The 22,939-nt window shown below is 42.5% G+C and overlaps 2 long non-coding RNA genes across 2 annotated transcripts; both read right to left on the bottom strand.

Moving 5' to 3' along the window:
- Positions 1-787: 787 nt before the first annotated feature.
- LOC138727055 (uncharacterized) lies at positions 788-2,233 on the bottom strand. The gene is made up of 3 exons (XR_011338516.1): positions 2,138-2,233; positions 1,825-1,994; positions 788-1,014 (listed from the first exon to the last, which is right to left on the bottom strand). It is a non-coding gene; the product is annotated as an uncharacterized lncRNA (long non-coding RNA).
- Positions 2,234-7,339: 5,106 nt separating this feature from the next.
- Positions 7,340-18,623, bottom strand: LOC138727056 (uncharacterized). Its single transcript, XR_011338517.1, has 4 exons — positions 18,111-18,623; positions 17,045-17,270; positions 11,515-11,613; positions 7,340-7,609 (listed from the first exon to the last, which is right to left on the bottom strand). It is a non-coding gene; the product is annotated as an uncharacterized lncRNA (long non-coding RNA).
- Positions 18,624-22,939: the final 4,316 nt, after the last annotated feature.

Here is a 22,939-nt window from a genome sequence, read left to right as displayed (position 1 = left end):
GCTAACAAGTCCAGCAAATGCCAGAGAATATGTTGATTTCCTTAGTCTGTAATAATAAAATTTATAAACCTAAGAGGGTTTCATCCTTTCTAACACATTTAGACTGTATTTTTTTCCCCATTGCCTCGGCTAAGATACAAGGCAGACGAGAGACAATTTGGGTCATAAGGAACCAAAAGGGGGTTATTTTTCTGCCGGTCATAGCCTGGCAACCACTGCAGCCTCACAAGGAGATCTTTCCTCTTCCTACATCTCTGGAGAAGTGCCCACGACACAGTCTCCAACGGCCTCTCCTCTCCTGTTCCCAACCCCACAGCACCACGGGAGCCTTCAGGGTGGCACAGCCCCTTAGCCCACAGGCAGCACACACCTGGAAAAGAACCACAGCAATCCCCAAAGTCTTCCAGAGGATCTGGGGAAGGACACATGCACATAGACCCAGGAGCACTGCAGCCCTTCCAATGCCCCAGGGATGCCTACGAGCCTGCCCACATGCAGGCAGCAGTTGTCAGCCTCCAGGAGCAGCTCAGGATCTTTCAATCCAATGTTTACTTGCAATATCTACCAGCTTTGACTATTTAAAGTAATCAGATATTTACATTAGGAGACTTTAAATATAGAAGTAATTTTGTGTAAATGCTTGCCTTTATTGCAGCTTGGAAAGGCAAAGGGAGGGAAAAGCCTTTCTTTTTCTAGACTTGGCAGGAAACAAGCAGTTAAATAAGTGAATACTATAAAATGAAAATCTTAAAGTGATTACAAATATGAAAGGAGTGCATACCAAATTGAAGCAGCCATTTAATGAAGATAAAGTACAGAAATCCAGCAACTGGCTTCTTTCCATGATCCTGTAGAGCTGTGCAAAGGTGGGGGCTTACTGTAGCATTACCAATCTCAATTGCTCACTGCTGACTGCCCATACCCAAAGTTTTCGATCTTTTGCAGCTTTTTGCATGCAAAATGCCTTTCTTTATGAATCACCCTTGATGTAAAGTGGCTCTAATTATTCAAGAACTAAAAAAAAAAGAAAAAAAAAAGATGAAAAAGTAATTGTATTTTAATTGCGCTAATAATGGCAGGAAGCAGCACTGTGTCTTAAATACAGAATGGTGAAGATTAAGACTGCTAAAATGCCTTTCCTTCAAACACAGATTCTTTGTATTTTGGGCCAGTCTTCTCTCCTTCCATTACCCCATAACCAGTCATACCACTGCATGCCAGGTTTATTCTTAAACTCCTGAGGTGGTTTGATCTCTTACATGGTGATATCTACAAATTGGAGCATTTTACCATAAGCAGTTTTAAGGTTGAGGGATTTTTCTGCAATCAATTCCATGTAATGCATCAATTCCAGACTGCTCAGCTTGAGCTATTTGCCTACCCCAAGCATCTACAGACTGGGCAATAATGGGCCTTTGGAGGTGGGTGACAGCAGTGGGAGGCTGCAGCAATGAGGTTATATAATGGGGAAATTATGTTGTTTAAGAGACAGCTCCCACTGTCCAGAGGCAGCAGAGCTCTCATGGCTCTGGCCAGGGGGAAGCTTAACTTGGTTTTCCTTGTTATGTGCAATCAGTCCACAAAATCCTAGGATTTTGGAATGAGAGGGAAGGGCATTAAAGAGGACTTGTTTTCTCTTTGCTGTAGTTTGTGTGTCTGTTATGCTAAAGTATAGGTGGGAACAAATCCTGCAACCAGCCACAGCGGTGGAAGCAACCTCACCAGGCAGCCTTTGTCAAGGAAGCTACAAAACCTGACCGAAACTGAGATTAACAGCACTTCGGAAATTAGTGTAAAAGGCATTGCTTGATACCCATGTCTCACCTCTGAATGTCTCAGTTATCACAAAGGCAGTTCTTCCTTCTGCATGACAAACTTTTCTGCTTTTGTTGCCATCTCTGTCACAACAGGAGCTTTAATTCCTCACACCAGCTTCCTACCACAAACCAGAGCGCTCTCTCTCCTGCACACAGTTCCTCCTGTGACTGCACCACCTGGCAGAATCAAGTCAGACAGAATAAGCTCAGGAAAGGAAAAGACGCAGGTGGAATATAAAGCGAGGCTATTGACTTGGCGTGCCAGAAACAGGCTGGAGTCGACTCCAGATGTGAGCTGAGCAATAACAAAAACCTTATACCTTACCACCTTTTAGAGTACACAGAGAGATGTCCAAACAATTACTTTCAGTGAATGATTTCAGACAGTTATTAAGCTCACGCAGAGAGAATAACACACACAAATACACAGGAAAGTCTATTGTGAGCAGAAAAAAGTTATCAAAACAGTTTATAAGAAAGAATCTAATGCATAGGAGGAAGTTAACATCATTCTCTACCCCTCTCCCTCTTGCTATTTTTCTTCAATGCTTATGATGCTCTTACACATTCAGCACCAATAGAGGTTATGCAACATTTTCATAAGATGTCCAAACAGAATTCTTGAGGTTATAAAGTTGTTATCATTGGGGTGTTTTATTTTTGGCGGAGGAATCATTAATTCAAATTGCAAATCAAAACAGAAGCAAATTCCTCTATTTATTAATTAACTAATTGCTTAATTAAATCAAAGTGAAAATATGCAGATATTGGCTATGCCTCAGCAGGCCCCTGCTCTGTATTAGACTGCTGCAGGCTGGGCAGACCCAGCTCCCACCAGGAACAAAACAAGAAAAGAACTGTAAGTCACAGTTTGTCATTTCTCATCCCTCCAAGTGCAGGGGACTTAAGGCCTGGGCAGTACGGTTTCCTGAACAGGTTGAGACCCACCCCTTGTTCAAAACCAGACATGAGGAACATCAGAAAAAGCTCTTGTGGGAAGAGATGAAGCTTACTAACAATAGATTTGGCTAAGTTAAAAGCAAGTGTAAAGTAAATATTATAGACATTCTTCAGCCTTGTGTAATGGGAATACCACCATAGTTAGGACTGAATTGCAATTTGCATTCAAAAGTAGGAAGAAATTACTCTAGTTCGCATTTCAATGAATGAAATTCATCTAATGAATTAGCATATGTTGCTGTGAGACAATTTCCAGCCTCAGAGGAAGCCAAATTTTGTGCACGTGGCTTTAAAAATAAAATATTTTCTGGGTTTTGCAGAAATGTTCCTTCCTTAAAATGTTGCCTCTCTTCCCCACACAGCACCAGGCAGTCCTGCCTAGGGGAATGCCCAGATTCCTGTTGCAATAGGGAATTTTTGTGCAGCCTCTTATCTTTTTTTTCTGAGCAGGAGAAAGACCAGTGAAACCCTTTGTGGGTACATCTACAGGAACATGCAGTTGCCCTGAGGAAAGGGGCTGGTGGGCCAGGCCTGGAGGAGAAGGGGCAGCAGCCATGCAGGACCACCAAGAGCAGAGGGGCTGATTCGTGACATCCAAAAATGCCACCAAGTTTCTCCCCAGGGAGCCTTATGCTTCAAGGCAGTGATTTTTTATGTGTAAAGCATTCCGTAATGCTATTTGTCACTGGCTGTACCTGCAGACTCCTCAGGAAGGTGCCAACCAGCACAGCACCTTGGCTGCATGGCATGCTGCAAGCTGTTCCACACTGTGAAGACCCACAGTTTCTCCCCTGCTTCCTACCCTACCCTGCTGCAGCTTCAGCCTCTGCTCCTTGCAGGATAATTTTGGGACACTTGTCAGAGTTTCAATCTCACTATTAATTTGACAGATCAGACCTGAATACAGAGCTCAATAGACCAGAAGGAAAAAGGGAAGATGTTGCCAATGGCCACAAGATCTTGAAACCCTAACTCCTGCCTGTGCTCCTGTGTCAAATTTAGTACACCTACAAGAAATGTCTCTGCCACTGATTTAAAGATGCTTTGAGCACAGGCAAGATTTTCTCCCCCTGCATACATCTTAGACCCTATGGCTGGCCAGACCCTCTCTGCTGGGCTGTGAGGATAAAGTTAAAACTCATTCAGGTAGTATAAAAGACCCTGAAGTATTTTTTGTAGTACCCTTAAATGACAAATTGCGTGTAGTAGTTGCAACATTTTCAGGGTCACCTCAAGAAAAGGATGCTAGCATGATCCAGCATGGCTTAATTTCACAAAAAGAAGCTTTCTTACAAGGTACTTGTGCTTCCTCATCCTTCTTCAAATAAAAATAAAATAAATGTCTTATTGTTACCATTAAAAATGCAGCACTTATATTGCTTAAGCCATCAAACCTATTATGAACAAAGTACTAACATATTTTGAAGTAATGAACCAAGCACAGTACCTAATAGTGAGACCATTGCATTGTTCTTGGCAAGTGGGGTAGAAGGATGACATTATATTTGTGACAAGGGACATCACTTGATTTGAATATCAGCTCTATTAAACAGAAAACAGCGAATGCATCAGCTCTACAACACCTCTGATAGCATGCTGAGGAAAGTAATTGGTAGGGTCAGTAGGTAAAAACCGAGCAGAGCAATTCTCCTCATTGTTGCCTTCACAGGACACTCCAAAAGTAATATGCATTTACAGGGAAATTTAACTGAGTCTATGGAGATTTATTCGATGAGAATTTTCCTATCTTCCACAATAGTTGTTTGGGTTTTCTTTTCACTTTCAGATTAAGAAAATGATTATTCAGAGGGGAAAATAGCATTGTACGGATGCCACTCTGCAAACAGTAACTTTCAGAGGAGTAAAACATTATCATCAGAGAACACGGCAATTTGATTTACAAGTGAGCAGACGGGAAAATGTGACAGCAAGAGAATGAAGACTAGCTCTCACAAGGTGAAGCCACCTGTTGCGTTGATGAGGGCTGGTTGTGCAGCCCCTGCAGAGCCTCCCGCTGTGCTCACTGTCTTGTGCACAGTCTCTGCCACTCACACAGGGCTCTCTAGCAGGTTAACCACTGCAGATATCAGGTTAGTCTCAATGTCCTCTTGGCTAAAGCGTCCTAGAGACTATATAAAGACTACTCTGCTAAAGGACCACGGCTCGATCATCTGAAGAGAAATTTATTTCTCTTTCTAGACCCCTCCTCTCTTCATCATGTTTCCACTTCTAAGACAGAGACCTTTTGAAACCCCATTCCAATCTCAGCCTCTACTGGTGACCCTACTCTCCAGGTCACACACTGGCCTAAGGCCGTGTTATAACTGGTCCACAGATAATTTCAGTAAAGTAATAGGGGAGAACACTTCTAGGAAAGCATCATCAAAATGTCAGTGGCCTCATTAAGCAGAGGCCACCTCAGTCCCCAGATGCACAGGAGAACTAGTGGACCATTAGCAAATGCAGGGCTGCCCAGGAGACAGCACAGGCTGCTGCAGGGCTTAAGGCAGGATGAGCCTCACTGCCCTAGCAAAGGAAGAGGCACAGAGCAGGGAGGTTAATTAGTTCATACTTCTAATTAATTTGCCATTCCTAATAGATGCTACAGATATAGTCCTGAAGTCTTGCTTTCCCGACAAGGTAAATTTATTACATGCCAAATGGGCAGCATATGCTTTCCCAAACAGCTATGCCCTTGTGTGCACAGAGTTCCCATGAGCTGTGTCTACCAGGGAGAAGGTACTTTCGTCTCCAAGGCTCATCCTCTCCTTTTCAGACTGACCAATAACCCAGTCTCACACAGGCTCCTCTACACTAGATGGTGATGTTCCCTGTGTGCACGCGTGAGCGTGCCCCTTTGCCTGTGTGCGTGCACGCTGCTGGATTCTTGTTATTGCTGGAAACAGTCATGTCTGAGTCTGCCACCTTTTCTTCCTTTCTGCACCCTCTTTGGCAAGAGAGGGAAGGAGTTGTTCAGCACCTGCAGTGAGACCTGACCTCAGGCAGGGCTGCTGCAGGAGGGCCAAGAGCTGATTTCACGTTCTTCCCCGCTCCTGCCAGCATCCCTTCCCACACCAAGCTGCCAGCGCCACTGCTGCTCCTGCTCAGACCACAGCTCCACTGTTTCTGCCCTGATTGCCATCCTCCCAAAGCACAGACACTTCTTAGTTGAAAGCATGAGAGGTGTCTCACTGAACACAGAGATGCACATGGATTTGAAATTAATCCTTTGGACAAATGTCTGCAGGAGCAGGCTTCTGCTCCACAGTCAGTGCAGCCGGAGGAGACAGGCTCTGACACCCCCTAAGGCTGTCACACCCCCATCAGAATTGTACCACAAAAGAGCAGGGTTTAGCCTCAGAAATTAGCAGCTCACCACACTGAAATATCTGCCTCACTTCCAGCAGCTGAGTTACTGTGGTTGTTTACAGGTAAGCCAGAGGTACCCTGGATCGGCATTTTAGCACTAGGCAGCTTCCCTCTTCACATCACTGAGAGAGGTTAGAAATCGAATGTCATGTGAAGAATAGTATTTCTGTTTCTTCCTTGCTGCACGCAAGAAAGAAGAGGTGAGAAAACCAGACCTGAATTTTTCCAACAATAATTAATAGCAAATCTGAGTGGCACACACAGAGGGCTCCGTGGCATCCATGCAGAGGAGCTTGCCTGAGCCAGAAAGCTGGCCTCTGAGACTGTGGAATTGGCTGGGAATATTGATGTGATTAACAATGATTTGATTTGGAAATCAATGTGAAGGAGATTGTTTGCTTGCTTTGTCCAATTTAGTCCATGAAATACTGGCTTCAATTCAGAGAGAAATTCAGCCGAAGCAGGAAGGGGATTTTGAGGAGGGGTGGAGTGGGGTGTGTTTGTTATTTTATCAGACATCCGTCTGGATTCTAGATGGTGAAAACTTGAGCATTCAATCAAATGTTTTATGTGTGTCTATAATAATCCCAACAAAGGAACAGCTGACAGCTCATGATCATTTAAAGATAGAGCAATTTCTATTTAGCAATCTTGTGACTGCATTTTCTGTATCTACGTGCAAGGCTTCCTAATCATTACGTGGGTTTTGTTGCAGCTTGGCTGAAAATGAAACACTATGAATTTACAGAAAACCTAACAGAAACACTAAGTCTTTAAGAGGAATATTAAGAAGCTATTCTCCTGGGTCACAGAGCAAAGAGGTTGCATTTGCACAGCTATTAGAGGTTGCCAGATAAGTTGTTGGGCTTATATTCTAACCCTAGGAGTAGTGATAACTCATCACAGATGATTTATATTAGAAAAGAAAGAATCATTTTCTGAACTTTAGTCACATTAAATTGCCTATTCTGCTTTAGTTGCAGGGAGCTGCTTCTGCCAAAAACTCTTGAGAGCACTGCAAGAACCCCTGGGTGAAATTTTTGTGGTGTGGGCTGGGAAGCAAACTAGTAATTGATAAATGGTCTTTCCTAGTATTAATATGTTTTTTTGAAATATGTGAAAAGCTCAGTGATGAAATCCCAGACCTCATCTAAGGGTCTCATTCTGCCGCATTAATTTTGCTGAGTAGCCACTTGCTCCACAGAAACCACTATAAAAAAATCAACACAAGGAAAAGCAGTAGATGACACAGCAAAGCTGAAAGCTTTCATCTTAGTATTGCACTTAGGAAACTTATCCCCCTTAAAAGCAGCACCTTCGTCAGTTATGATGTAATTATTTCATCACTCACTGTAGCAAATTGAGGTTTTGCTCCCCCTCCACCCTCCAAGAGGTTACTCAGATTCCCATGAAGTGCTTGGTCTCTCCACTCATTTGCTTCAGAGCTGCAAGACTTTCCCTGGCTTGAATCAAGACTGGATGTACAACACTCAGTCAATTATAATCAAAGACAGTTGATGAGATACAACAGCGAGGCATCCCTGCCTTGTGCGCAGGTCCTTCCCACAGCCTGCGATCAGCACAGCCTGAGCGTGGGACATGGGCTGTGCCAGGCAGCTCTGCCTACAGCAGAGACAGCTGCTGATTCCCTTCCTCCCTCACAACTTCCAAGGTCACACCTCTCTTTGGGTAAGGATGGAGGTGTTAGGGACTGTTTGCTCTGCCACTGAAGGCTCTGTGAGTTCTGCCCAGCAGCAAGGCTGCCTGTTGGCTTATTGGAGTCACCAGTATCTCAGACACGTTCTGTTGAGGTGGCTCACATACATCCCTTGCTAGACCCTATACCCTTGCCTTCTTTAGGCCCAGCTTCTCCATAGTAGCTGAGCTCCTTAAAGACTGAAACTTCAACCTCCTCAGAAAGTCCCTACCTTCCTGATCCAGTCCTTGACCTGCTAGGAACAAAGTACCTCCTTTTGATCCAGGAAATCCCATCTGCAATGTTACCACCACAATTTTGGACTCAGTGCCTTTGAGCAGTGGGACTGCTGCAGCTCTGCTCTCTGTGCCAGAATACACGTTTCACCTTCAAACAGCTCAGGATAGTTGAAATAGCTAGAGATCAAAGGAGGTGCCAAATACCAGCTTATAGAAGATGCTCTGCTGCTTAGAACCGCTTAACACATTTTACGTACAAAAGCACTGAATGGAAACATTAAGTTACTCCTTATTTGGACATTGGGTGATACCAACATAATCCCAAGAAGAGTAGGAGAAAAATATTGTATTGGAAAATGCCGTCAATAGTGAGGCTGAGCCCAACCTGCAGCAGTTAGCAAGTTAAAATGATTACAGCAGTTTGGACTGTGATTGCCTTAGACCTTAGAGGTTTTCCACCAACCTTTTTTTTTCTGCAACTAAATTCTTTACACAGTAGACAATTTGAGCAGTGATTCAATACACTGCAGTCTCCTCATGAGTCATTACTGAAGTAACTCTTACACAAAGGTTAAGCATTTTAAACAAATGGCTTTACCTTTCAACATGGGATGCAAACCCCATTTGGTCACAACTAGACGTTGAGACAAAAGGGATTTCAGCTCTCACAGGTAAGAATCATCTACATCCACTGATGCATTTTTATTTCAGCGATTCAGTGTTATCCTTCAGCCTCTTTGTGCAACTGCTCAGTAAGGCCCCTTATCTCTGTATTTATATCAGTAGTATTTATTCACATAAAAAAGACCTAGATGATTTGGACAGTGGCTGTAGGTTTGCAGATCAAAAAATTAAATTTCCCTGCCATTAAAACTGTTAATTAATTAGAGTAGTTCTGCAGTACTGGCAGCAGAAGAGATTATTCCCTCTCCTGTGCGTGGAGATGAAGCATTTTTGGTGCTTCTGTGCATTGTGGAAAAGCAGCTCTACCTACGGGAGGGCAACGCCGGGTGAACTGTTTCTATTTCTGTAATACGCTCTCCTAGCAAAACACCTGAAGAGCTGCCTCCTTCTCTTTTATTCCATCCGTGTGGATGGAGAGTGGCAGGCACACAGTACCAGCCCTCACAGCACTCCATCCCTCTGTGGCAACAGGGTCTTTCAGCCTCTGTGTCCAGTCTGAGCCAGCTAAAAGCTTTATTTTGCCACAGTACTGCTCCCAAAGATCTGCACGCATAAGGATGCTCTGCAATGGGTCTGGGTACAAAATACAGTCCTGCAGCTCAGCATTAAGCTCAGCAGCTCTAGGCTTCTACACAGGTCCAGTTGTACTCAGTTCCAACACCATTTGAAACTAATACCACCTCTGCCTGTAAAGCACTAGCTGAGCCGTATCCAAACTTCATGTGTGTGAGTGAGATAAACACTACACAAGCTCTTGCTTTGCCTATTAAGGTGTTTGCCCTGTTGTTCTTACCGACATCAGCACCACCGACAAAAAGCAAGCAATGCATTTTAATAAATCTGGAGAGCTGTGTTTGACTCCCCAAGTAGCTCAGCAGGCAGCTCGACAAAAGGGAGCTACACGCTGCTGCAAACTGGGCTTCTTCGAGGAAGGGGGAAGGAGATGGAGCAAATGTTTCTGAGGTTCAGATGAGCAATCATCTGTGGAAACAGACAGTCCCTGAAGCAAAGGCAGCTAGAGAGCTATTTTGATTAAACAAGCCTGGGATCACTGAATTTCTTCTCCTTTTTGTTCCAAGAAAGGAACAAATTCCCAGTGCTTGTCAGTAGAAGTACTGGTTTTGGGAACATCCCCTTACTGGCTTTATTCCTTATTCTAATACCACCTGTAAATTTTTTGCTAAAATTAACATTCTTAAATCAAAACACCTTCTCTTTCTCCATATCTACCTACAGAATTAACTGGCAAAGATTCATTCTCTGTTCCCCCTCCGCCTAAAATGCTCGACAGACACTTAGCAACCTATGTCACTAGATGCCTGTACTCCAGTTTGCTTCTCTTCCCCTTCTGAAACTCAGAGCCTTGTATTTTTTGGAAAACCAGGGTGGCACTAGCCGGGCTCTCCACCCACCGCTCTCCGCCTGCTCTTTGCTGTTACATTTCTGCCCCCTAATGGGCGAAACGAGCTTCACTGGCTGCTCGGAGGAAAGACAGGGAGGAAAAGCCCTGAAATATGAAATATAAGCGTTTAATTCTTTGGTGCTGCGGCTCTGCCCCGCTGCCACCCGCAGCCGTAGGTGAGGGACGAGCTCCAGCATCTCCGAAGCAGCAGAGCCAGATGGCAGGGCCAGAGCTGAGAAGGCTCCCATAAATATTTGTTTTACTCACATAAATATGCACATTTTCAGTTTCTCAGCCAATTTTGAGGAGTTTGCATCAGAGAACTAGGATTTATCCCAAGATTTCTTGGACTTCAAAATGGGTATAGAAGAAATGAAATTATTTAACAAGAAGTTCAGGACACCTTTTTAATTTTTTTTTTTTCAATAAATCATAGAATCACTAGGTTGGAAAAGACCTCTTAGAGTTCAACCATTCCTATCTGTCCTTGAGCATCTCATCTACCCATCTTTTAAACCCCTCCAGGGATAGTGACACCACCACCTCCCTGGGCAGCCTGTTCCAGTGCCCCGTCACCCTTTCTGTGAAAATTTTTTTCCTGATATCCAGTCTTAACCTCCCCTGGCTCAAGCTTGAGGCCATTCCCCCTTGTCCTATCACCTGTCAGTTAGGAGAAGAGGCCAGCACTCCTTTCAGGTAGTTGCAGAGACCAATAAGGTCTCCCCTCAGCCTCCTCTTCTCCAGGCTAAACAACCCCAGCTTCCTCAGCTGCTCCTCATAAGACTTGTTCTCCAGCCCCCTCACAAGCTAAGAAGATGCGAGCTGCAAGAGTAAGGGGAAAGAGAAAAATCCCTGAAGGGGAGAAAAACAAAACAGTGGAAATATGAGCCCAGACCTTAACATGTGTCTAGCCAGGACTGAGTAATGAAACTTCAAACACAACAAAGAAAATTTTCAATGCTACCAACCCACCAGATTCAGCTGGAGAGCTCCTGTGAAATCACAGAGAGTAGTGGGTCTTAAAACTCTCAAGCTGTTAAATTAGAGAAGGACTACATATATGTTGGAAACATTGCATTATATTTAGAAAAAAGGAAGCCAGATGGGCAAGAGTCAGATTTTTAAAGGCCCCTGTAAGTATTTGTATGTTTGTTTCGATGTAAGATATCCTGCAAGGGCTTGTTCTGGCAGTTCCTCTGGGCCATCAGTGCAACAGGTCAGAGCAATGCAAGTAGCCACAAGCTGCACCAGTAGCAACTGCAAGATCTGGTGAGCAACGAGGAGGTTCAGTGGTTTCTTCAAACAGTTTTTTGAAACAGCTTTTTTTTTTATAGCTCATGTACTTACCTGGCTAATTCCTTCCAGTTGTGCGCTATTGTTAAAATTTGCTTCCATGTTTTGAGTAGCAGGGGAAAATACCTCCTCCCTTTTATTTTCAGTGGGAAACTACAGAACAAAACAAACATTGTTGGTTCCTTTCCAAATTGCATTTTTCATTCCATTATAGCTTTGAAGCTATAAGCACTGAATTGCTGAAAAAAATTAGATCTATTAGATCACAAAAGGTGGCTGAGAAAGTACCCATGAAAATGAAATCTAAACAAAGGTGGATTGTCAGCTGCAAGTTACTTATACAGGACACAAATCCTACTGAAGCAAATTATCCCAGCATCATTCCCTGTCTTTGGCCTTCTAGCTGTGTTCACTTTCTCCAGCTGCTGAAAGAAGCCGATTTGACTTTAAAACCAAAAAAGAAAAAAAAATACAGCAAGGTATACTACAGCTTCTAACATAGCTTCTTGATTGCCCCTATACAAACTGAAGATAGTATTTTTTTCTTAAGTCAGAAAAATTTGTCTCATGGTAACACTGCCTCAGTACAATGTCCTGAAGTAGATGGTGTGAATGCTATTTTAATCCACAGTTTGGCACTGATCCTGCCATATCCGCAGCATACGGATAGCAATGTAATGAGGCCCCGTGCGTCTGCGTGCTCCACGTGGCACTTAAAAAAACAAGGCAGAGGAGCTTTAATTCTCAGGGCTGACCAAGTTATTCTGTGCATAAGATCCAGTGGAAGAGAGAACAGACATGACTGGATGATGTCTGTGCAGCCCTGTACCTCGAGCCTCTTTTATGCTGCACTATTTTATAAAAGACCTCACTGCTACTCAGAGAAGGGTGTGCATACCTCAGTTCTCCTCACCTCTGTGCATTCACCTCCATGGCATGCAGGACTGTACAAATCCTTTCCTATGTGGTTGTACTGTGACAGGGAAATTTTACAACATAAAACTGCTAAAGGCCAAATACAGCCCTGAATCCAAGCCCTGAATCTCCTTGATGTCTATTAATGCCTCTCAGCACATTGCATGTTCTAGACTAGAGGATTCCTTAAGATCCCACCCGGCCTTATTTTCTTTGATCCTTCTAATTTCTCATTGAACTAGAAACTTCCCATTCCAATACAGATATAATTCCAGCCCCTCTGGCAGCTTTTCCAATCTCTATTAGAGCTTCACAGTTCTGAATAAAGCTTAGTTGGTTTAGCACAATCAATGGACTGCAAAGTTTTATCATTTAGTTTAATCTCTTTTGCAGTAGTGCAATCCCCCTTCTAGAGCCCTGCCTATCTAATAGGTGTATATTCTTCTGTGTCCTGGTCTTGTCTCATCTGATCACAGCGATAGACATGGCACATGAATTAGACACTGGATATCCAGTGTGCTGAAAGGACCGTGGAGACAATGTCAGTCATCCAAAATGCAGAATGGAGAAACAGAAGGTGTTAAAAGTTTCACATCTCTTGCATTTTCTCTTAGATGTATTGTGAGAAGTGTGATCAATCAAACTCTTTTTTCTGCAGATTAGAATAAAGAAACATAAAAATGCACTTTGAATACCTCTGTAAAACCTCCTCGGCTGGCTTGTTATAGCCTATTGTGAAGCATTTGCAAAAATGAACATTTCACCCTACAGGTCAGGAATAATCCCATAGGTACAGACAAAAGGTGCCAGTGCTCAGTTATATAAACTCTGCTAGCTGAGGAACGTGCTTGTCCACACCTCAGGCATCTTCCAGCGCAAACCAGTAGCTTCAAACCTGCCCAGGTGAAAAAAAAAAAAAAAAACAACAAAACCAAGAGTGATGGGGCAGCCACACACCTACAGCCGCTGGAGGCCAAAAACCCCATTACTGGAAGGAAACTTCCCCACCTCAGCACTGGGAACTTTTTAGCAAAAAGCTCTTGCTTTTTCAGTGGTAATTACATAAATCCTTTCAACACATTTGTGTCAAAACCATTGATCGAGAAACAGTATTAATTAGACCTAATCTACACTTCGGAGGCACCGGAACGTATCATCACGGCTCAAGGGGGTTTAGGGCAGCAGAGTGTATGTCTCGGCAAAGCTTCCTTAATTTTATCCTCATGGCTGGTTTTGAAGGTTCGAATGCACAAAGAAAAGGAAGAGGGAAGAAAACAAAAGAAAAATAGCAGCTTTGTAAATTTAACCCTCCCAAGGTACAGCTAAGACACCGAGTTGCCTGTGAAGTTAAAACCTGCTGTGGCTGTACCTAGACAAACCAAGACTACCCTGAAATTTCTGCCTTTGAGAAGAATCATTGAAATACTGAAGATACTAAGTCATCCAAGTGAAAGCACATCTATTTGTTTCTCTAAGAGCGGGCAGACACCCAGCAACCGCATGGGCAAAGGGCTAAATAAACCACCTGGTTTATTTACTGCAGGAAGGCAAAGTCTGAGATCCCTGGCAATGCTCCTGCTGCACCAGCCTGGTCCCAACACAAGTGGTTGCCCTGTCCCTCCACCACGCCACTACAAAACAAGCCATCTGCTAGAAAGAGCAGGAAGCCAGGCACAGACAGGAGGCGAAAGCATTTGAGAAGTACCCCAGGTTTTAGGCTCTCAAGAGTTAAAAAATATAGAGTAATCTTAAACAAAAGCATTTTTAAAAAATACAAAAAAGAGCTAAGTAGCAGCTCGCACAATAAAAACACAGTTCCAAAATTAATGAGATTTTGATAACCCCTCCTTCAAAAATGGAATATTTCCATTTTAAAATGTAGAAAGACTAAAATCTTCATAAATATCCTATTAAGAAACTTCTGCTGCTGTTTCAGAGTTTCAATTGAAATACAGTGCATGAAGGTTGCCATAACTACCAGCAAATTTTTAAATAACTGTTTTTCATCAGAGCAGCTGCAGTATCATGCAGAAACGAGGGTGAAGCAGGGAAGCTGGAAGGAATCCGACCAACTTCAAGCTCCTAATCAAGTGACTCCGAGATTTTCGCATAGCATAGAAACTTTTAATATGCTTTCAGCTTTTTTGAAGAAAACATTGCCCTTTGTTATCTGGCAGCACCCCAGCAAATGCTGTCAGCACCGCGTGAGATCTCAGTCAAGAGGAGAGCTTTGTTTCCATGCTGAAAAGGATAAAAATTTCCACTGCTAAGCCCCAACCACAGTGCAAGTGCCCAGGCACTAAAAGATGTGCTGTGGCCTCAGGTTTGGTTTGCTGGGCTCTCTGCATGAACCAGTCAACTGGCAGCAATGTGCCTAAAAATGCCACAAGAGCCATAGATGTCTGTATGCAGAAAAAAAACCCTCTTTCTCACACAAGAAACACAGAAAGGAGGAGATGTGAAAAACAAGTGAAACTGTAAAATGTTAGCAGAAGGCTTTCAAAGTGGAGCTGTGATTTAGGTGCCTCTGATGGTGTTTGCTGATTCGTGGGCATTGACAGGCATTTTCCTCTCCTGTAAGATCATTCCCCAGCAGAAATAGGCAGAGCAACTTTCTGAGCAACAGTGCAAGCAGAAAATGGACATTTCTGCATGGTGGGCATCTGTTCAGAGATCTGTAGCCTACAGACAACACTGATAGCCTCCTTTACACTCAAGCATTTCAACCAGTGATATTAACTATGGCAAAATTCCTAGAAAATTTCAAATAGATTCATTTTGTTTCCTTAGCCAAGTACGTCCCTGTGTCCTGGTCTATAAAATGAAAATAAATAAAGAATAAAATTTCTCACAGGAATATCGAGAGATTTAACTCCACCACAATAGTAATTGAATTGCTATCTATAGAAAGTGGAAACACTTGGCTGGGTTTGGGATTTTTTCTAAACAACAAATTAATGATTGTTATTTGATACAGTACTATAAATCTGAAAGAAACATCCCAGTGATGAACAAATTGGTTCATTTATCTACAACCTGCTTCTAAAAGGTACCTCGACAGCACAGTGGAAGTGCTGCCTGGGACTTCAGCAGCGATGCATGAAGGCTTGTGGCACTCAGCCATCACCTGCACACTGACGGAGTTTACAGGCAAGCAACAGATATTAATACACACAGACAAATCTTCTGGCTAGCATATTTTCATTTCAAATCTGATGTTAAAATTTCCTTCCCATCTTGAAATGAAATATCAACCTTTCCTGATGACTTTATGTTTGATTTTTTCCAAATGCAATAGTTCTTTCAAAGGTAGTAGACAACAAAATTTTTGCAAGCTAAAAGAGAGAAGAAATCACAGGGGCAGAAAGCCATAGAAAACCTTAAAAAAAAATCAGAAAAATGAAAATAAAAAAAATCCCTATCTTGGTAGATTCTTCTAATAAATTACATTACTCAAATAATTCTACTCAAATAATTCCAAGTATTCAAGAAGTGTTCAAGGCCAGGTTGGATGAGGCTTTGAGCAACCTGATCCAGTGGAAGGTGTCTCTGCCCATGGCAGGGTTATTTGAACTGGGTGGTCTTTAGGGTCCCTTCCAACCCAAACCACTCTAGAATTTTATGATCCATAGGTGCTGGGGCAGTGTTAAGTCCTGTCTTTAGCAGAGCAAAGAAAAAAAAACAAATCTGTGGAAGTGTCCCTCATTTTAGAAACAAGGTACTTAATGGCAACCAGAAACATGTCAGTGCCTCAGTGAGATAATGGCACTGTTTGCTTCATCTGGCTTTGCCCAACACAGCTCCCCAGGTTGGCAGTGAGCAGTTAGAAAATGCAAAACAAGGGTGACTTCCCAAAAAACAAATTAGCAAACATATTTCATAATAACTTTAGCCTAATGTAAATGTTAAAAGTGCCTCTTTGCCAGTGCAAAAAAAAGGTTCTTATGGGACAGTGAGGGGGGGACACCAGTGAACAGAGATTTCTGTACTTAAGTGCATGCATCCTGTCAAAGGGACAGACCTTAAAGGATATCTTTAGATATCATTTTTTCTGACGTAGAGCTTTTTTAAAGGAAAGAAACAGAAGATAAGAAAAGGACAACCTGCTGTATGGTTGGGCTGCCAGAACAACAGATTGTGAGTCACTGAAAACTAGTGACCTTAGTCAGCATATTGTGACTCCATAGCTTTTCAACCCTGCTGTTTCTTTTCCAGGGCAGATGAGAGACTTGTCAAAGCTCTAGTTTCCATATACACACATGCGCACTCACGCTTGCACTAAATTGCTATTTCTCTCAGCTGTGCAGCTATCAGGATTACTGAACCTGAGATAAACTCATCATTTTCCTGGAAGCCAAAAGAGATGCTAGCCAAAAGGATGAGCCACAGTTAGCAATAGTTATCTTGTCTTGGGGTACCAAAGGGCAGCAAGCGCAGAACCATCTCTAGAGCAGCGTGCAATGTGCAGCCACTCATTTGAAAAGGCTGAAGATCACTTGCTGAGAATAAATGCGATTCTGCCACCTGCACTAACGCCTCTCATCAGCATTCACTGGACAAGGCACACACAGTAAAAAGAAGAAATGCAGAGGCTTAAGGAGAAGACGATGGGTGGGAGGCAGCAAAAGGGAGTAGTGCTTAATGCTACAGGGCACTTCTCTCACTTTACCTGCAATGCAACACATGTGAGCACTTACAGACTTGTTACTGCTGCAGCAGCTCTTCTCTCTCTGTCTGCTTCTGTCCACTCCCCTCTCTGCGTTGTTTCACTCTTTGTCTCCATTCTGCTTTTGAAATAGTGCACAAGCCACTCCAGCACTCATGACATTTGCTTTTATTCCACCAGATTCAAGCACTATCTTGAAGCAGGGAGAAAAAAATCCCTGGGGGATGACCTATAAAAAAAGGAAATAAAAAGGGGAAAAAAATATACGCACCCACAATATACAAGGGAGAAAAGCCAAGAAAACACAAGGGAGGCAGGGAGGGATCAAGGACCAAGCAGTGGGGATGGAACATCAACCAAAGGAGGGGGAGGCAGCAAACCACACAAACAGCAGCAGTGGGTGACACCGGGGCATGCTTATGCAAGAAGATGAAGCGTCTAGGTGTTTGTCCTCATTTGTTTGCTGTGAATAGTAAGCAGAAAGCAAGTAAAGAGCAACAAGCATGCAACAGAATTCAGGGCTGCTTCTCCATTTTAAGTGTTTGGACTCTCAGTTTAGTCACCTGCAAAATGTAGGTAGCCTTGCTGGTCTGCTAGAGCTGTGCCAGGGGATTCAGTCCATTGATTTATTTAGAACAAAATAAACAAAGATCTGTAAATAAGCACCAGAAGGTGGCATGGATCAGCTTGAAAAAGATATAGAGAGGCTGTATCTTTTTAGTAAATGCTTTACTCGATCCAAAATCAAGTTTCAAATCTATAGCAGCACTAATAGATATAGCTGAATTCACTTGAAGGATTCTGCCAAGAGGGAAAAAGTACAATAAAAAACAGAATTTCACTCCAAAATGAAACACTTGGAGGACCAGATTAAAGAGATCAGTTTTGTAAGTCAGGGAACAGAAAATGAGAAAATCCTTCAGAAGAGATACAGTCATCAGAGTCGTGATGCTTCTACTTCTGATGCTCGAGCACAAAGCTTGTGAATTCAGGACTTGTATCAATTAATATACATAACACATCGTACATCTGACAGAGCATCAGGAAATGACTCACTGAGTTGCTTTACCTTCGGCTCTGTGACACTGCATTACTTCAGGGTGCTGACAGGCACGTATCCCAGTGCAGGCTAGGTGGGGTGTGAGCTGCAGGCCGGGGCATCCTGGGGACTCTCCTGCTTACAGTGAAGTAGAAGAAATGTGTATACTGCAAGGCAACATAATTAGACAGACAGGAGGTACATTGGTTTGAAACCACAAGCTAAAAATACTTTCTGTTCTGATAGAGAGACACGGCATTGTCAATAGGAGAGCCTGGGACTTGAAAGATCCCAAGAGTATCCAAAAAGATGATGTTTTGTCATCCACCGCAAGCAAGGTTCCAAAGTAACTTCTGCAGCCTATAGCAAAGGAGAACACACTGACTGGTCAGTTACCATGGGGCTGAAAGGCAGGCTTGCTTCTGTTTTCAAAATAGTTCTGTGCCTAATCATTTTAATCTGGTCTCAGCAGCAATCGTAGAGCACAGAAAACACATAGGGAGCTTTGAGAGATAAAAAGTTGAGAATAACAAACTCTGGGAATAGCTCGTTCCTTCATTGTTTTTCATATGAACAACTATGATCAGAACATATACTTGCTCAGGACACAAATACCAACTAATTTTTCATTACACATGGGCTGTGTGATTGTTTTCCTACATGCAAGCCCAACATTTATGGGGAGCTACAGCTCAAGAGCTAGACAGAAGTTTCATGACTTCCATTTAGACATAGGCAGTCTGTGGCACTTGGAGAGATTCATCACCATGTAGATACAGCTATCCATGATTTGCTAGTCCCATTTAAAGTTCACTGAAGGTGCGGTACTAGGGTTGGGTAAATCTGTAGGGAGAGAGGAACCTCTCTCTAGGGGTGGATGTCCCATCTCTGGAGGTGTTTAGGGCCAGGTTGGATGGGGGCTTGGGCAGCCTGATCTAGTGGGATGTCCCTGCCCATTGCAGGGCGGTTGGAACTAGATGATCTTTATGGTCCCATCCAACCCAAACTATTCTATGACTCTATGACACATACAGAGCTCTGACCCACCACAGGAACCCCCTTGCCCTTCCTGCAAGTACAACCACAGGTACAAACCATTATCCGAGTAACAGCCCCGTATCTGTTCCATCTCATATATGATGGTGACCTGTTCATGACCTCTCCATGTTTTAACTACTTAAGGTTAATTTGAGATAACATCAATAATGCTATTATTAGTTCACGAATTACTGAAGACTTTTGAGAAAAAAAGCATTACTTGCATCACGTTTTTGAGGACTTGAAAGAGTCCTATACCAAAGACCATCTTGATTTCATCAGGGGCCTTGTGTGGTTACTATCATACGCACATCATTTTCTCTACTGCATCACTGCCTGGAGCCTGGGCTTCACTGTGAAGGAAGTGTATGAAGCTTTGTGCCTTCAGCCATCTAATACCCACCACGCTGCCTGCAGTAGACATCCTGTAAAACTGTTCCTTGCTTTCTAATCTTTTGCAAATTTTGCTAAGTCTGACCTTAAACTTCATTTCCTCTTTTGGACAGGGATGGTAGAGGAAATGAGAAGAAAGAAAAAAAAAAAAAAGAAACTTCAGTATCATCCTTTGCTTTGTACATTTCTTCCTCTTGTTTAATGGATATTCCCACAGCAGGAGATGGTGGAACTAGTAAGATCTTCCACGAACTATAATCCCTAGGCTGGTGAGCATGATAGATTTCAGACAGTCACAAAGAAACTCTTCAACCCCTAGAATAAAAACATATATGAAAAGTACATCAATATGAAGGTACATCCGTATCCACAGGCAACAGTGATTATATCTGATTACTTTTAGTGTAAAAATATTTTCAGAACAAAAGGCATATGACAGTTTTAAGCTACTTAGCTGAATGCAGTGCTCCCGCACCTGTGGGATTTTAATATTTCTATGCTTTTAAGAGCATCGCACCACAGGGGTGCATGATCCACTTTACTGATTTGGAAAAATGTAATTTAGGAAGGTGTTACTATTGGAGGAAAGAGGTGGAAAGCTCATCGGTAATGATAAGTCTTTAGATGCTATAAAAGACCATGAGTATTATTTTCCTGATGTCTGACTGAAAATTTTGAACATAGATCATCCAAGAAAAAAACAACAGCCTGTGACTTGAATGAATCCCCCTGTAAGGAGGTGCTTGCACTGCCAGCCTTCAAAGAGCACACACATTGCCCTCACTGATTACACTAGAAGCTCCCTAACCTAAACACTTTGGGAGCACATTACCATCTTCAGAAATGCAAATGCATGTTTATGCAAAGCTGCTGGTAGCTGGTGCAAATGCATATTCTTCACAGTCACAACTGAGATTTTTTTTTTTTTTTTTGCTGAAAATAGGTATTTGGCATAAGACATAGGCAAAAGAAATAATAGCTGTACAGCAGCAGTACTGAGCGGAGGAGGTTACAGCAGATTATCGGTCGGCAAACTTGGTATTCAGACTGGAACTGATCGGAGCCTCACCAGTCTAATGCAGCTCACCACATGCCGCTAGGAGCACTGCACCACTTTGCAATATTTGGGGACCATCATTCAATCCACAATACCTTGGCGATTTATATATAACCTTGGTAGAACAAAGAGGAAATAACAGAGGGAGTTAAACAGTGAGCGGCAACACAGAGACTAAGAAAAGATTCAATCACTGTATAGCCATTTGACATGGGAGAGCCCAGCCTTTACAATGAAACTTCCCTGTTTAAATGATTCACAGCAGTTATTCTTTTTCTCCTACTTGCTGCTGTCATCATCCAGAAGAGTCAACAAATGATCAAGTGTGTTTGATCCCTTGTGTATGTGAAGACAAGAAATATCCAAGCTGAAGAACTGAGCCCCATGGGTCTGACAGCGAATTCAATTACAACCCATGGAATTCAGTTCTCAAAGCTGAGAATACATGACGTTCATTTTAACGCTGTCCTGATGCACAGTAGTATCTCATACTCCTGCTTGCTCTCTCCAGTGCCTTGGCCTTCTTCCAGGTGCTGTAAAACAGAACAGTGAAACCTTCACTGCAGCCAAAGCAACTCTATCCAAACTGTAGGTCAGATGAAGAATAACGGCTTGAAGTCATATATATTGAAAAAATAGGCTACTTTATATTTTCTTTTGGCACCAGAAGTGGCCACACACATAGCCAGAATGTGCCTTAACACACAGCAGAACTCTTAGTAATAAAAAATGAAATTTACAGCCAAGGAGTATAACTATAACATTTTGCACTTTTCTAGAAGCCTTCAAGAATTTCAAAGAGGTAGGTTATAAATTTCCTTACCTTTTTTTTTTTTTTAATACAACAACACAGACATAGAGGTCTTCCAGAGTCACACAGCAATCTTTGTTAACAAAATAATCCAACCAGAAGCTCAAAAGGAAATCTGGCACTGGTGCAGCCCTTCAGAGCCATCTGAGTCTGGGTGGCAAAAAGACAAGCAGAAGCCTCCAGCATTTTAGCAGCACGGTTGTGCCCTGACACAGCTTTGTCTGATGTGACAACCACATCCCAGGGTGACAATCTCACCCAAAGGCAGGAGTACTGGACTACAGATAGACACTGTTCAAATGCACTGAAGATCAAAGCTGACACCTCAGACAGGAAACACCTCATCGCTTCTTACAGACCAAAGAGAACTCACAAGTTCCATTAGACTTCATAGCCTAAACTTGGAATTTCTGAGGAAAAACAGACTGCATAAGATGTTAGACGATGCATTCATCTGTAAATTAGATGTCAGGTCTCCTTAAGACCATGTATAAACAGCGTTGTTTATTTATTAAAAAATAATTTCAGATTAGTTTGAACCAGTTTAAATGTATTTCTTTATGTTCTAGTAAGATGAGACATCATAAAAAAATTCCCTTCGGGTTCAATTAAAAGAAATATTTGCAATAAAATATTTGCAAGTCAAGGGGATTTCAGATTAAATCTTCTAGCCTTAAAAATAAATTTATGTAAATTTACTTAACAGACTGTTTCAAAGATAATTTTTTAGTATTGCTTTTTTTAAATTATAAAGTATAAATTTTTTGAAATACGTTGAATGGAAATTAAAAAGCATCAAGGAGTTTCTAGCTTTTCCCAGAGAAAGTAATTTGATTCAAAGCTGCAAAATATTTCCAATTTTTTTCCTAGAAAAAGCCCAACTTATTCCAATCAAAAGTTTGCCAAGCCCTGGCAGGAATTCAAAGCTCCCCTTGTAGAGCTCACCAGTCAAGTCGAAGACAGGGATACTAGTGACTGTGTAGCCAGCAGCGTGTGGATATGAAAACCTTATTCTTCGTACAGCCTGTCCTAGAGCAATTACTGTCTGGTTTTCTAAATCATTTAAATTAACTAGCAACAGCTCTTAAATTTATCTCTAAAACCTTCATCTCAAATGAACAAGAAACATCTGAGAAAATGGCAATGAATGATTCTTGATAACACCCAGTGCCACTTTTTCAGCTAAATTAGCAACACATGCAGCCAAATCAGCAGAGGCTGAGCACAGAGACCATTGTTTGGCAGGGGAGGTTTAGGCTGAACATTAGGAAAAAATTTTTCACAGAAAGGGTCATTGGGCACTCGAACAGGCTGCCCAGGGAGGTGGTTGAGTCACCTTCCCTGGAGGTGTTTAAGGGACAGGTGGACGAGACGCTGAGGGGCATGGTTTAGTGTTTGATAGGAATGGTTGGACTCAACGATCCGGTGGGTCTCTTCCAACCTGGTGATTCTATGATTCTATGAAATAATACACAATTTAATCTGTGGCTTTGAAATAGGGTACCACAGCAATACATGTTGTCTGGTATTTCTGACTGGTCACTGGCATGCGAAGAAAAT

Source organism: Phaenicophaeus curvirostris, chromosome 15 (genome assembly GCF_032191515.1).
Source record: "Phaenicophaeus curvirostris isolate KB17595 chromosome 15, BPBGC_Pcur_1.0, whole genome shotgun sequence".
In the NCBI taxonomy this organism is placed as follows: Eukaryota; Metazoa; Chordata; class Aves; order Cuculiformes; family Cuculidae; genus Phaenicophaeus; species Phaenicophaeus curvirostris.
Note: the sequence above shows the minus strand (reverse complement) of the source record. Positions and strands in the feature narration are given on the sequence as shown.